The sequence below is a fragment of the Oncorhynchus mykiss genome, unplaced genomic scaffold, assembly GCF_013265735.2.
Source record: "Oncorhynchus mykiss isolate Arlee unplaced genomic scaffold, USDA_OmykA_1.1 un_scaffold_528, whole genome shotgun sequence".
NCBI lineage: Eukaryota > Metazoa > Chordata > Actinopteri > Salmoniformes > Salmonidae > Oncorhynchus > Oncorhynchus mykiss.
Genome location: NW_023493975.1, coordinates 40,001 through 52,500, shown reverse-complemented (window position 1 = coordinate 52,500; position 12,500 = coordinate 40,001).

Genomic DNA, 12,500 nt, shown 5'->3' with positions numbered 1-12,500 from the left:
ACACGGTTCTCTATGCGGTTAGCGGTGTTCCCGAGATTCATGTCCGATAATGATGCACCCTACTACGGACCTTTTCAATGGGGGCCGGTCCGAATTATTTATGGAAGGTATGATTTTTTTTTTTTTTCAACACTTTTCCCCTCTTTTTCTCTCTCTGCCGGGGCCGGCCCTGGGTGCTTTATGGACGGTTTAAAACATGACTATGGATGCAAATGCTCATTTTCCTCCGTGCACCTGGTGATTGAAAACGTGCATCTGGTAACCCAAAAATTATAAAAGGGTTTTAAATACTTTTACCCGTCATTCTATTGATATAGCCCGCTAGGGGAGTGCCCCACTACGGCCCTCTCTCTGTCAGGGCCGTCCTTGGGTGCTTTTTACACACTTTAAGAAATCACGATGGATGCAGATTGCTATTAATCCTCCGTGCAACTGGTGATTGAAAACGTGCATCTGGTAACCCAAAATTTCAAATATGGTTCAAAATGAATTTAAAGGCACCCCTCTCATTGTTGCCCGCTATGGGAGCACCCCACTAAGGCCCTGTCTCGGTCGGGCCCGTCCTGAGTGCTTTATAGACACTTTAAGAAATCGCGATGGATGCAGATTGCTATTAATCCTCCGTGCAACTGGTGATTGAAAATGTGCAACTGGTGATTGAAAACGTGCACCTGGTCACCCAAAACACGGTTCTCTATGCGGTTAGCGGTGTTCCATCTATTCATGTCCGCTTATGGCGCACCCTACTACGGACCTTTAGCAATGGGGGCCGGCCCGAATTATTTATGGAAGGTCTGATGATGATTTTTTTTTTTTTTTTCACCATCTCTTTCTCTCTCTGCCGGGGCCGGCCAAGAGTGCTTTATGGACGGTTTAAAACATGACTATGGATGCAAATGCTCATTTTCCTCCGTGCACCTGGTGATTGAAAACGTGCATCTGGTAACCCAAAAATTATAAAAGGGTTTTAAATACTTTTACCCGTCATTCTATTGATATAGCCCGCTAGGGGAGTGCCCCACTACGGCCCTCTCTCTGTCAGGGCCGTCCTTGGGTGCTTTTTACACACTTTAAGAAATCACGATGGATGCAGATTGCTATTAATCCTCCGTGCAACTGGTGATTGAAAACGTGCATCTGGTAACCCAAAATTTCAAATATGGTTCAAAATGAATTTAAAGGCACCCCTCTCATTGTTGCCCGCTATGGGAGCACCCCACTAAGGCCCTGTCTCGGTCGGGCCCGTCCTGAGTGCTTTATAGACACTTTAAGAAATCGCGATGGATGCAGATTGCTATTAATCCTCCGTGCAACTGGTGATTGAAAATGTGCAACTGGTGATTGAAAACGTGCACCTGGTCACCCAAAACACGGTTCTCTATGCGGTTAGCGGTGTTCCATCTATTCATGTCCGCTTATGGCGCACCCTACTACGGACCTTTAGCAATGGGGGCCGGCCCGAATTATTTATGGAAGGTCTGATGATGATTTTTTTTTTTTTTTCACCATCTCTTTCTCTCTCTGCCGGGGCCGGCCAAGAGTGCTTTATGGACGGTTTAAAACATGACTATGGATGCAAATGCTCATTTTCCTCCGTGCACCTGGTGATTGAAAACGTGCATCTGGTAACCCAAAAATTATAAAAGGGTTTTAAATACTTTTACCCGTCATTCTATTGATATAGCCCGCTAGGGGAGTGCCCCACTACGGCCCTCTCTCTGTCAGGGCCGTCCTTGGGTGCTTTTTACACACTTTAAGAAATCACGATGGATGCAGATTGCTATTAATCCTCCGTGCAACTGGTGATTGAAAACGTGCATCTGGTAACCCAAAATTTCAAATATGGTTCAAAATGAATTTAAAGGCACCCCTCTCATTGTTGCCCGCTATGGGAGCACCCCACTAAGGCCCTGTCTCGGTCGGGCCCGTCCTGAGTGCTTTATAGACACTTTAAGAAATCGCGATGGATGCAGATTGCTATTAATCCTCCGTGCAACTGGTGATTGAAAATGTGCAACTGGTGATTGAAAACGTGCACCTGGTCACCCAAAACACGGTTCTCTATGCGGTTAGCGGTGTTCCATCTATTCATGTCCGCTTATGGCGCACCCTACTACGGACCTTTAGCAATGGGGGCCGGCCCGAATTATTTATGGAAGGTCTGATGATGATTTTTTTTTTTTTTTCACCATCTCTTTCTCTCTCTGCCGGGGCCGGCCAAGAGTGCTTTATGGACGGTTTAAAACATGACTATGGATGCAAATGCTCATTTTCCTCCGTGCACCTGGTGATTGAAAACGTGCATCTGGTAACCCAAAAATTATAAAAGGGTTTTAAATACTTTTACCCGTCATTCTATTGATATAGCCCGCTAGGGGAGTGCCCCACTACGGCCCTCTCTCTGTCAGGGCCGTCCTTGGGTGCTTTTTACACACTTTAAGAAATCACGATGGATGCAGATTGCTATTAATCCTCCGTGCAACTGGTGATTGAAAACGTGCATCTGGTAACCCAAAATTTCAAATATGGTTCAAAATGAATTTAAAGGCACCCCTCTCATTGTTGCCCGCTATGGGAGCACCCCACTAAGGCCCTGTCTCGGTCGGGCCCGTCCTGAGTGCTTTATAGACACTTTAAGAAATCGCGATGGATGCAGATTGCTATTAATCCTCCGTGCAACTGGTGATTGAAAATGTGCAACTGGTGATTGAAAACGTGCACCTGGTCACCCAAAACACGGTTCTCTATGCGGTTAGCGGTGTTCCATCTATTCATGTCCGCTTATGGCGCACCCTACTACGGACCTTTAGCAATGGGGGCCGGCCCGAATTATTTATGGAAGGTCTGATGATGATTTTTTTTTTTTTTCACCATCTCTTTCTCTCTCTGCCGGGGCCGGCCAAGAGTGCTTTATGGACGGTTTAAAACATGACTATGGATGCAAATGCTCATTTTCCTCCGTGCACCTGGTGATTGAAAACGTGCATCTGGTAACCCAAAAATTATAAAAGGGTTTTAAATACTTTTACCCGTCATTCTATTGATATAGCCCGCTAGGGGAGTGCCCCACTACGGCCCTCTCTCTGTCAGGGCCGTCCTTGGGTGCTTTTTACACACTTTAAGAAATCACGATGGATGCAGATTGCTATTAATCCTCCGTGCAACTGGTGATTGAAAACGTGCATCTGGTAACCCAAAATTTCAAATATGGTTCAAAATGAATTTAAAGGCACCCCTCTCATTGTTGCCCGCTATGGGAGCACCCCACTAAGGCCCTGTCTCGGTCGGGCCCGTCCTGAGTGCTTTATAGACACTTTAAGAAATCGCGATGGATGCAGATTGCTATTAATCCTCCGTGCAACTGGTGATTGAAAATGTGCAACTGGTGATTGAAAACGTGCACCTGGTCACCCAAAACACGGTTCTCTATGCGGTTAGCGGTGTTCCATCTATTCATGTCCGCTTATGGCGCACCCTACTACGGACCTTTAGCAATGGGGGCCGGCCCGAATTATTTATGGAAGGTCTGATGATGATTTTTTTTTTTTTTTTCACCATCTCTTTCTCTCTCTGCCGGGGCCGGCCAAGAGTGCTTTATGGACGGTTTAAAACATGACTATGGATGCAAATGCTCATTTTCCTCCGTGCACCTGGTGATTGAAAACGTGCATCTGGTAACCCAAAAATTATAAAAGGGTTTTAAATACTTTTACCCGTCATTCTATTGATATAGCCCGCTAGGGGAGTGCCCCACTACGGCCCTCTCTCTGTCAGGGCCGTCCTTGGGTGCTTTTTACACACTTTAAGAAATCACGATGGATGCAGATTGCTATTAATCCTCCGTGCAACTGGTGATTGAAAACGTGCATCTGGTAACCCAAAATTTCAAATATGGTTCAAAATGAATTTAAAGGCACCCCTCTCATTGTTGCCCGCTATGGGAGCACCCCACTAAGGCCCTGTCTCGGTCGGGCCCGTCCTGAGTGCTTTATAGACACTTTAAGAAATCGCGATGGATGCAGATTGCTATTAATCCTCCGTGCAACTGGTGATTGAAAATGTGCAACTGGTGATTGAAAACGTGCACCTGGTCACCCAAAACACGGTTCTCTATGCGGTTAGCGGTGTTCCATCTATTCATGTCCGCTTATGGCGCACCCTACTACGGACCTTTAGCAATGGGGGCCGGCCCGAATTATTTATGGAAGGTCTGATGATGATTTTTTTTTTTTTTCACCATCTCTTTCTCTCTCTGCCGGGGCCGGCCAAGAGTGCTTTATGGACGGTTTAAAACATGACTATGGATGCAAATGCTCATTTTCCTCCGTGCACCTGGTGATTGAAAACGTGCATCTGGTAACCCAAAAATTATAAAAGGGTTTTAAATACTTTTACCCGTCATTCTATTGATATAGCCCGCTAGGGGAGTGCCCCACTACGGCCCTCTCTCTGTCAGGGCCGTCCTTGGGTGCTTTTTACACACTTTAAGAAATCACGATGGATGCAGATTGCTATTAATCCTCCGTGCAACTGGTGATTGAAAACGTGCATCTGGTAACCCAAAATTTCAAATATGGTTCAAAATGAATTTAAAGGCACCCCTCTCATTGTTGCCCGCTATGGGAGCACCCCACTAAGGCCCTGTCTCGGTCGGGCCCGTCCTGAGTGCTTTATAGACACTTTAAGAAATCGCGATGGATGCAGATTGCTATTAATCCTCCGTGCAACTGGTGATTGAAAATGTGCAACTGGTGATTGAAAACGTGCACCTGGTCACCCAAAACACGGTTCTCTATGCGGTTAGCGGTGTTCCATCTATTCATGTCCGCTTATGGCGCACCCTACTACGGACCTTTAGCAATGGGGGCCGGCCCGAATTATTTATGGAAGGTCTGATGATGATTTTTTTTTTTTTTCACCATCTCTTTCTCTCTCTGCCGGGGCCGGCCAAGAGTGCTTTATGGACGGTTTAAAACATGACTATGGATGCAAATGCTCATTTTCCTCCGTGCACCTGGTGATTGAAAACGTGCATCTGGTAACCCAAAAATTATAAAAGGGTTTTAAATACTTTTACCCGTCATTCTATTGATATAGCCCGCTAGGGGAGTGCCCCACTACGGCCCTCTCTCTGTCAGGGCCGTCCTTGGGTGCTTTTTACACACTTTAAGAAATCACGATGGATGCAGATTGCTATTAATCCTCCGTGCAACTGGTGATTGAAAACGTGCATCTGGTAACCCAAAATTTCAATATGGTTCAAAATGAATTTAAAGGCACCCCTCTCATTGTTGCCCGCTATGGGAGCACCCCACTAAGGCCCTGTCTCGGTCGGGCCCGTCCTGAGTGCTTTATAGACACTTTAAGAAATCGCGATGGATGCAGATTGCTATTAATCCTCCGTGCAACTGGTGATTGAAAATGTGCAACTGGTGATTGAAAACGTGCACCTGGTCACCCAAAACACGGTTCTCTATGCGGTTAGCGGTGTTCCATCTATTCATGTCCGCTTATGGCGCACCCCTACTTACGGGACCTTTAGCAATGGGGGCCGGCCCGAATTATTTAGGGAAGGTCTGATGATGATTTTTTTTTTTTTTCACCATCTCTTTCTCTCTCTGCCGGGGCCGGCCAAGAGTGCTTTATGGACGGTTTAAAACATGACTATGGATGCAAATGCTCATTTTCCTCCGTGCACCTGGTGATTGAAAACGTGCATCTGGTAACCCAAAAATTATAAAAGGGTTTTAAATACTTTTACCCGTCATTCTATTGATATAGCCCGCTAGGGGAGTGCCCCACTACGGCCCTCTCTCTGTCAGGGCCGTCCTTGGGTGCTTTTTACACACTTTAAGAAATCACGATGGATGCAGATTGCTATTAATCCTCCGTGCAACTGGTGATTGAAAACGTGCATCTGGTAACCCCAAAATTTCAATATGGTTCAAAATGAATTTAAAGGCACCCCTCTCATTGTTGCCCGCTATGGGAGCACCCCACTAAGGCCCTGTCTCGGTCGGGCCCGTCCTGAGTGCTTTATAGACACTTTAAGAAATCGCGATGGATGCAGATTGCTATTAATCCTCCGTGCAACTGGTGATTGAAAAATGTGCAACTGGTGATTGAAAACGTGCACCTGGTCACCCAAAACACGGTTCTCTATGCGGTTAGCGGTGTGTTCCATCTATTCATGTCCGCTTATGGCGCACCCTACTACGGACCTTTAGCAATGGGGGCCGGCCCGAATTATTTATGGAAGGTCTGATGATGATTTTTTTTTTTTTTTTTCACCATCTCTTTCTCTCTCTGCCGGGGCCGGCCAAGAGTGCTTTATGGACGGTTTAAAACATGACTATGGATGCAAATGCTCATTTTCCTCCGTGCCACTGGTGATTGAAAACGTGCATCTGGTAACCCAAAAATTATAAAAGGGTTTTAAATACTTTTACCCGTCATTCTATTGATATAGCCCGCTAGGGGAGTGCCCCACTACGGCCCTCTCTCTGTCAGGGCCGTCCTTGGGTGCTTTTTACACACTTTAAGAAATCACGATGGATGCAGATTGCTATTAATCCTCCGTGCAACTGGTGATTGAAAACGTGCATCTGGTAACCCAAAATTTCAAATATGGTTCAAAATGAATTTAAAGGCACCCCTCTCATTGTTGCCCGCTATGGGAGCACCCCACTAAGGCCCTGTCTCGGTCGGGCCCGTCCTGAGTGCTTTATAGACACTTTAAGAAATCGCGATGGATGCAGATTGCTATTAATCCTCCGTGCAACTGGTGATTGAAAATGTGCAACTGGTGATTGAAAACGTGCACCTGGTCACCCAAAACACGGTTCTCTATGCGGTTAGCGGTGTTCCATCTATTCATGTCCGCTTATGGCGCACCCTACTACGGACCTTTAGCAATGGGGGCCGGCCCGAATTATTTATGGAAGGTCTGATGATGATTTTTTTTTTTTTTCACCATCTCTTTCTCTCTCTGCCGGGGCCGGCCAAGAGTGCTTTATGGACGGTTTAAAACATGACTATGGATGCAAATGCTCATTTTCCTCGTGCACCTGGTGATTGAAAACGTGCATCTGGTAACCCAAAAATTATAAAAGGGTTTTAAATACTTTTACCCGTCATTCTATTGATATAGCCCGCTAGGGGAGTGCCCCACTACGGCCCTCTCTCTGTCAGGGCCGTCCTTGGGTGCTTTTTACACACTTTAAGAAATCACGATGGATGCAGATTGCTATTAATCCTCCGTGCAACTGGTGATTGAAACGTGCATCTGGTAACCCAAAATTTCAAATATGGTTCAAAATGAATTTAAAGGCACCCCTCTCATTGTTGCCCGCTATGGGAGCACCCCACTAAGGCCCTGTCTCGGTCGGGCCCGTCCTGAGTGCTTTATAGACACTTTAAGAAATCGCGATGGATGCAGATTGCTATTAATCCTCCGTGCAACTGGTGATTGAAAATGTGCAACTGGTGATTGAAAAACGTGCACCTGGTCACCCAAAACACGGTTCTCTATGCGGTTAGCGGTGTTCCATCTATTCATGTCCGCTTATGGCGCACCCTACTACGGACCTTTAGCAATGGGGGCCGGCCCGAATTATTTATGGAAGGTCTGATGATGATTTTTTTTTTTTTTCACCATCTCTTTCTCTCTCTGCCGGGGCCGCCAAGAGTGCTTTATGGACGGTTTTAAAACATGACTATGGATGCAAATGCTCATTTTCCTCCGTGCACCTGGTGATTGAAAACGTGCATCTGGTAACCCAAAAATTATAAAAGGGTTTTAAATACTTTTACCCGTCATTCTATTGATATAGCCCGCTAGGGGAGTGCCCCACTACGGCCCTCTCTCTGTCAGGGCCGTCCTTGGGTGCTTTTTACACACTTTAAGAAATCACGATGGATGCAGATTGCTATTAATCCTCCGTGCAACTGGTGATTGAAAACGTGCATCTGGTAACCCAAAATTTCAAATATGGTTCAAAATGAATTTAAAGGCACCCCTCTCATTGTTGCCCGCTATGGGAGCACCCCACTAAGGCCCTGTCTCGGTCGGGCCCCGTCCTGAGTGCTTTATAGACACTTTAAGAAATCGCGATGGATGCAGATTGCTATTAATCCTCCGTGCAACTGGTGATTGAAAATGTGCAACTGGTGATTGAAAACGTTGCACCTGGTCACCCAAAACACGGTTCTCTATGCGGTTAGCGGTGTTCCATCTATTCATGTCCGCTTATGGCGCACCCTACTACGGACCTTTAGCAATGGGGGCCGGCCCGAATTATTTATGGAAGGTCTGATGATGATTTTTTTTTTTTTCACCATCTCTTTCTCTCTTCTGCCGGGGCCGGCCAAGAGTGCTTATGGACGGTTTAAAACATGACTATGGATGCAAATGCTCATTTTCCTCCGTGCACCTGGTGATTGAAAACGTGCATCTGGTAACCCAAAAATTATAAAAGGGTTTTAAATACTTTTACCCGTCATTCTATTGATATAGCCCGCTAGGGGAGTGCCCCACTACGGCCCTCTCTCTGTCAGGGCCGTCCTTGGGTGCTTTTTACACACTTTAAGAAATCACGATGGATGCAGATTGCTATTAATCCTCCGTGCAACTGGTGATGAAAACGTGCATCTGGTAACCCAAAATTTCAAATATGGTTCAAAATGAATTTAAAGGCACCCCTCTCATTGTTGCCCGCTATGGGAGCACCCCACTAAGGCCCTGTCTCGGTCGGGCCCGTCCTGAGTGCTTTATAGACACTTTAAGAAATCGCGATGGATGCAGATTGCTATTAATCCTCCGTGCAACTGGTGATTGAAAATGTGCAACTGGTGATTGAAAACGTGCACCTGGTCACCCAAAACACGGTTCTCTATGCGGTTAGCGGTGTTCCATCTATTCATGTCCGCTTATGGCGCACCCTACTACGGACCTTTAGCAATGGGGGCCGGCCCGAATTATTTATGGAAGGTCTGATGATGATTTTTTTTTTTTTTTTCACCATCTCTTTCTCTCTCTGCCGGGGCCGGCCAAGAGTGCTTTATGGACGGTTTAAAACATGACTATGGATGCAAATGCTCATTTTCCTCCGTGCACCTGGTGATTGAAAACGTGCATCTGGTAACCCAAAAATTATAAAAGGGTTTTAAATACTTTTACCCGTCATTCTATTGATATAGCCCGCTAGGGGAGTGCCCCACTACGGCCCTCTCTCTGTCAGGGCCGTCCTTGGTGCTTTTTACACACTTTAAGAAATCACGATGGATGCAGATTGCTATTAATCCTCCGTGCAACTGGTGATTGAAAACGTGCATCTGGTAACCCAAAATTTCAAATATGGTTCAAAATGAATTTAAAGGCACCCCTCTCATTGTTGCCCGCTATGGGAGCACCCCACTAAGGCCCTGTCTCGGTCGGGCCCGTCCTGAGTGCTTTATAGACACTTTAAGAAATCGCGATGGATGCAGATTGCTATTAATCCTCCGTGCAACTGGTGATTGAAAATGTGCAAACTGGTGATTGAAAACGTGCACCTGGTCACCCAAAACACGGTTCTCTATGCGGTTAGCGGTGTTCCATCTATTCATGTCCGCTTATGGCGCACCCTACTACGGACCTTTAGCAATGGGGGCCGGCCCGAATTATTTATGGAAGGTCTGATGATGATTTTTTTTTTTTTCACCATCTCTTTCTCTCTCTGCCGGGGCCGGCCAAGAGTGCTTTATGGACGGTTTAAAACATGACTATGGATGCAAATGCTCATTTTCCTCCGTGCACCTGGTGATTGAAACGTGCATCTGGTAACCCAAAAATTATAAAAGGGTTTTAATACTTTTACCCGTCATTCTATTGATATAGCCCGCTAGGGGAGTGCCCCACTACGGCCCTCTCTCTGTCAGGGCCGTCCTTGGGTGCTTTTTACACACTTTAAGAAATCACGATGGATGCAGATTGCTATTAATCCTCCGTGCAACTGGTGATTGAAAACGTGCATCTGGTAACCCAAAAATTATAAAACGGTTTTAAATACTTTTACCGGTCATTCTATTGATATAGCCCGCTATGGGAGCACCCCACTAAGGCCCTGTCTCGGTCGGGGCCGTCCTTCAGTGCTTTATATACAGTTTCATATATTACGATGGATGCAGATTGTGATTGTTTTCCAAAAGACCCGTGTGCATCTGGTAACCCAAAAATTATAAAACTGTTTTAAATCATTTTACCGGTCATTCTATTGATATAGCCCGCTAGGGGAGTACCCTACTACGGCCCTCTCTCGGTCAGGCCCGTCCTTAGGTGCTTTATATACAGTTTAAGATATTACGATGGATGCAGATTGTGATTGTTTTCCAAAAGACCCGTGTGCATCTGGTAACCCAAAAATTAAAATATGGTTCAAAACCCGGGTAACACCACTCTATTTACGGACATGACAGTAGAGCTTACCCCCTGGAGCTATTGACCTCCAGGCTTGTAGGCCCTTACTCACCACCCGGGTATCACCCCTCTATTTCGGGGATGATACCAGCAGGGGACCCCCCCCCACCTCCACAACCTCGCATACCAGGTGAACCAGGGCACCCACACTTAAGCACCCCTCCTCGGACATTAAAGCAGATAACCGCGCTGTTATGAACCGCGTGCACCTGGTCACCCAAATGGAACTTGTGCACCTGGTCACCCAAAAGGACCGGCGTGCACCTGGTCACCCAAAGGCCGGCGTGCACCTGGTCACCCAAAAGGACCATGTGCACCTGGTCACCCAAAGGCCGGCGTGCACCTGGTCACCCAAAAGGACCGTGTGCACCTGGTCACCCAAAGGCCGGCGTGCACCTGGTCACCCAAAGGACCATGTGCACCTGGTCACCCAAAAGGACCATGTGCACCTGGTCACCCAAAGGCCGGCGTGCACCTGGTCACCCAAAAGGACCATGTGCACCTGGTCACCCAAAGGCCGGCGTGCACCTGGTCACCCAAAGGACCATGTGCACCTGGTCACCCAAAAGGACCATGTGCACCTGGTCACCCAAAGGCCGGCGTGCACCTGGTCACCCAAAGGACCATGTGCACCTGGTCACCCAAAGGCCGGCGTGCACCTGGTCACCCAAAGGACCATGTGCACCTGGTCACCCAAAGGCCGGCGTGCACCTGGTCACCCAAAGGACCATGTGCACCTGGTCACCCAAAAGGACCATGTGCACCTGGTCACCCAAAAGGCCGGCGTGCACCTGGTCACCCAAAGGACCATGTGCACCTGGTCACCCAAAGGCCGGCGTGCACCTGGTCACCCAAAGGACCATGTGCACCTGGTCACCCAAAGGCCGGCGTGCACCTGGTCACCCAAAGGACCATGTGCACCTGGTCACCCAAAAGGACCATGTGCACCTGGTCACCCAAAGGCCGGCGTGCACCTGGTCACCCAAAGGACCATGTGCACCTGGTCACCCAAAAGAACCGTGTGCACCTGGTCACCCAAAGGCCGGCGTGCACCTGGTCACCCAAAGGACCATGTGCACCTGGTCACCCAAAAGGACCATGTGCACCTGGTCACCCAAAGGCCGGCGTGCACCTGGTCACCCAAAGGACCATGTGCACCTGGTCACCCAAAAGAACCGTGTGCACCTGGTCACCCAAAGGCCGGCGTGCACCTGGTCACCCAAAGGACCATGTGCACCTGGTCACCCAAAAGGACCATGTGCACCTGGTCACCCAAAGGCCGGCGTGCACCTGGTCACCCAAAGGACCATGTGCACCTGGTCACCCAAAAGAACCGTGTGCACCTGGTCACCCAAAGGCCGGCGTGCACCTGGTCACCCAAAGGACCATGTGCAACCTGGTCACCCAAAAGAACCGTGTGCACCTGGTCACCCAAAGGCCGGCGTGCACCTGGTCACCCAAAGGACCATGTGCACCTGGTCACCCAAAAGCCGGCGTGCACCTGGTCACCCAAATGGAACTTGTGCACCTGGTCACCCAAAAGCCGGCGTGCACCTGGTCACCCAAATGGAACTTGTGCACCTGGTCACCCAAAAGCCGGCGTGCACCTGGTCACCCAAATGGAACTTGTGCACCTGGTCACCCAAAAGACCGGCGTGCACCTGGTCACCCAAAAGCCGGCGTGCACCTGGTCACCCAAATGGAACTTGTGCACCTGGTCACCCAAAAATTATAAAACTGTCCAAAATGCATTTACCGGTCATTTTATTTATATAGCCCGCTAGGGGAGTAGCCCACTACGGCCCTCTCTTGGTCGGGGCCGTGCTTAGTGCTTTATGGACACTTTAAGATATTACGATGGATGCAGATTGTGATTGTTTTGCAAAAGACCCGTGTGCATCTGGTAACCCAAAAATTATAAAACTGTTCAAAATGCATTTAAAGCTATACCTGACCTTCATGCCCGCCAGGGGAGTAGCCCACTACGGCCCTCTCTCAGTGGGGGCCCTATTTGAGTGCTTTATGGACGGTTTAAAATATCACG